Source organism: Saccopteryx bilineata, chromosome 1 (genome assembly GCF_036850765.1).
Source record: "Saccopteryx bilineata isolate mSacBil1 chromosome 1, mSacBil1_pri_phased_curated, whole genome shotgun sequence".
NCBI lineage: Eukaryota > Metazoa > Chordata > Mammalia > Chiroptera > Emballonuridae > Saccopteryx > Saccopteryx bilineata.
Window position 1 is genome coordinate 371740225 of NC_089490.1, and position 3419 is coordinate 371743643.

Consider the following 3419-nt stretch of genomic DNA (forward strand, 5'->3'; position numbering starts at 1 on the left):
GCCCTGGCTGGTTGGCTCAGTGGTAGAGCGTCGGCCTGTCGTGCAGAAGTCCCGGGTTCGATTCCCGGCCAGGGCACACAGGAGAAGCGCCCATTTGCTTCTCCACCCCTCCCCCTCTCCTTCTTCTCTGTCCCTCTCTTCCCCTCCCGCAGCCAGGGCTCCATTGGAGCAAAGTTGGCCCAGGTGCTGAAGGATGGCTCTGTGGCCTCTGCCTCAGGCACTAAAGTGGCTCTGGTTGCAACAGAGCGACGCCCCAGATGGGCAGAGCATTGCCCCTTGGTGGGCATGCCTGGTGGATCCCAGTCTGGCGCATGCGGGAGTCTGTCTGACTGCCTCCCCATTTCCAACTTCAGAAAAATACAAAAAAAAATAGTTTTATTATAACAAGAGTCCTTTTTACAAATGTATATAGTGGAGCCAAGCAAATTAAAAATAGAAACAAGGCCTGACCTGTGATGGTGCAGTGGATAAAGCGTTGACCTGGAAATGCTGAGGTCACCGGTTCAAAACCCTGGGCTTGCCTGGTCAAGGCACATATGGGAGTTCCAGCTCCTCCCCCCCCCCCGTCTCTCCCTCTCCTCTCTAAAATGAATAAATAAAAAAAAAAAATAGAAACAAAACCAGATTGCATGATGTAGCATGAAACAAAGAAATGTTATTAAAGTTAGATCTACTCCATACTTTTGCTATAAATCATTTTTATTCTGGTGACAAATGTAGATGATACAATTCACAGTAGTCTTTTGTTGATACATTAGACACCAATACTATAACCGTAAAATAAGTTCAAATAAAGCAAAAAATATATCTATCCTTTTATTGTTTGTCCATCCAGAAGAGAGTCTGAGAAGCATCTTAAGAAAAGCAAAGTTTACCTCAAACAGAAAATGGGTTTGAAAAGATATTTCATTTTTTATTTCCTCTATGCTTTGGAAGAAATCCCAACTGGGCCCTTAGTAAAATTTATATTCATGGCACATAGCTTAAAATCACAGAGATCAGTCCAGTCAGATGCCACTCAGTCTCCCAGCATGAACAGTGAATTGGACATGACTGAGAACATGATGTGGAAAACAAATGACACATTAGTTTTCTTAGAGTCACCGCTGGGTTGAATGTGAGTATAACATTGGTAGGTAGAACATGCATGTCCTTTACCTCTGACTAGTCAGTACCCCTGCCTGAATTGCTGTCCTGCATTTTATCCATTCAGCGGATGTTGAGGATAACATAATGTCATGAACCAGGATGATTTTGTTAACTCAATTGAATTTAAAGTTTGTGTGTGGCAAGCATCATGGTATAATACAGTGTGACCCAAGGTCGAGAAAGCTAGCTCTGCTTATTGTGTAAGACAGGAGAATGCCTCAAAGCTCCTTTACAAAGATGTCCAAACAAACACTTTCTGGGATGTCTGAAGCAGGGGAAAGCTGTCGGTCTTATTTCCTTCAAAGCTTCATGTGTGAGTGTGGAGAGGATGGAGAGGGTAGGAAGGGAAGAGGTGAACAGTTTTCTCATTTTCAAATTCTAATTTTGACTAATTATCTTCTTTCTAACAAAAGGAGTGGAGAAGAAGGTAGGATGGGATGGAGGAGAAAAATATGAGAATTAAGATAAAAGGAAGAGGAGGACATGGGATACTCTGAAATGAGATCAAGAAAACCAAATAGCTGCACATCTCCACCTCCCACTACCATGGTTTCTAACATTGTTGCCTATTAGCTTAATTAACTACCCACTGAAACTCATTATACAAGTGCACAGTGACCAAACCATTTAAAAATATAGAACTCTGACTTATAACCAGCAGCAAACAGCCCAAGGAGCTAAACCACAATCTTTGTAACCATCCACCTAAAAGGGATAAAATAGGGTCGGTAACTGCCAGCTTCCTTAATGTTTGCCTCTGCTTCCAGTGTAGGGCCAAGTCGAATGTGCTTCCTGTAAAATGGGCTTTGCCCTAGACCTTCCCCCTTGTCGGCAAGATGAAGATATGTTATATAGTCCTGAACAGCGTTCAGCACAAGTGAAAATGATGGCTGTCTTGAGGACATGGATCAGGATAAGCATGATGACAGTAGTAATGGCAGCAACACTGAGAAATCAGATGGAGAAAGTGAAGAGGATGAGTTTGTCCACCAAGGCGAAAATGAAGTAGAAAGCAATGACAAAGAGCAGTCTGGTTTGACAGTGAGATTTACAGATATGCCTGGGAAAGCAAGGAAGGAAAAGAAGACGACCATGAAGCTGACCCTTCTTCAGGCCATCATGCTCCGAATGGCAGGTCAGAAAACCCCTGCAGAGGGATGAGAAGCAGAGGAATTTTCAGAGGACGATAATGAAGGTGACGTTTATATTTCTGAAGTGGAAAAGCCATCACTGAAACAGCATAAAGAGGAATCCATTTGATGGCACGTCTGCTCTTCATAGCAGCTCCCCCACAACCTGCTCCCCCTTCTCAGATACAAGCTCTTCTCATGCCAGGACCATCTCCTCTTGGACAACCTCCTGCTCCACCTTTACAGCCACCTGGACCACCTACAGGCCTTCTCCCTGGACCGTCTCCAGGAGTTCCTGAGGCCACCTGGACTGCAAGGACTCCAAGGGCCTTTTCCCCGACTTTTACTTCCAGGACCACCACCAAGCTGATCCCCTAGACTTTTCCCAGGTCAATCTCCAGGTCTGGCTCCTGGTCCTCCTCTTTGGGGACCCCCATCAAGGTTACCTCCCCTTACATTTCATCCTGGCACGATGCGCTCACCTTAAGTACCTCCACTCAAACCTGTCCCACATGGTCTTTTCCCACCTGCTCCCTTGCCAAACCTAGGAGTTTTAAGTGCTCTACCCAACTTACTTGAGCAACCTAAGGTGCATGACATGAGTGCAGCCACCACTGGGAAGAAAGCTACAGCAACCATTAGTGCCAAGCCACACATCACTCATCTCAAGGAAGAGATTACTTAATTCGTGCCTTCTGCTCTGATGGTCTGTCCAGAGAATAAAGAGGCTGTTGCTGCTCCCCAAAGAAAGTGAGAGGATGATTCTGCTATACCTCTTGCCAAAGCAACCCCCAAATCTGGCCCATCTGTTTCCATCCCAGTGTAGTCTAAGGATGATGTTTATGAAGCTTTTACAAAAGAGGTATAAGGGCTTCTGTGACAACTTTGGATGCCCAAACATACTTCTTTTCACCTCATTGTTTCATGCAGTAAGAGGATCTTAGGAAACTTGAGCAATAGAGCTATTATAACTCCCAGGGTGTTTTCTAAGTTATTTTGAAAAAATAACTTGCAGTTTTACCTTCTTTGGAATTCACCGCATATAAGAGGGTATGTTACTCAGAATAGGTTGGTTACTGAAGCAGTTCAGTAACATTTATTCTTTTTCATACAACCATTTTCATCTCATTTCTTCCCCTC

General features: G+C 44.3%; 1 non-coding gene and 1 pseudogene across 1 annotated transcript; both read left to right on the forward strand.

Moving 5' to 3' along the window:
* On the forward strand, positions 1–76 carry TRNAD-GUC (transfer RNA aspartic acid (anticodon GUC)). Its single transcript has one exon. It is a non-coding gene; the product is annotated as a tRNA-Asp (tRNA).
* Positions 77–1948: 1872 nt separating this feature from the next.
* Positions 1949–3159, forward strand: LOC136320711 (WW domain-binding protein 11 pseudogene; annotated as a pseudogene).
* The last annotated feature ends 260 nt before the right edge of the window (positions 3160–3419 follow it).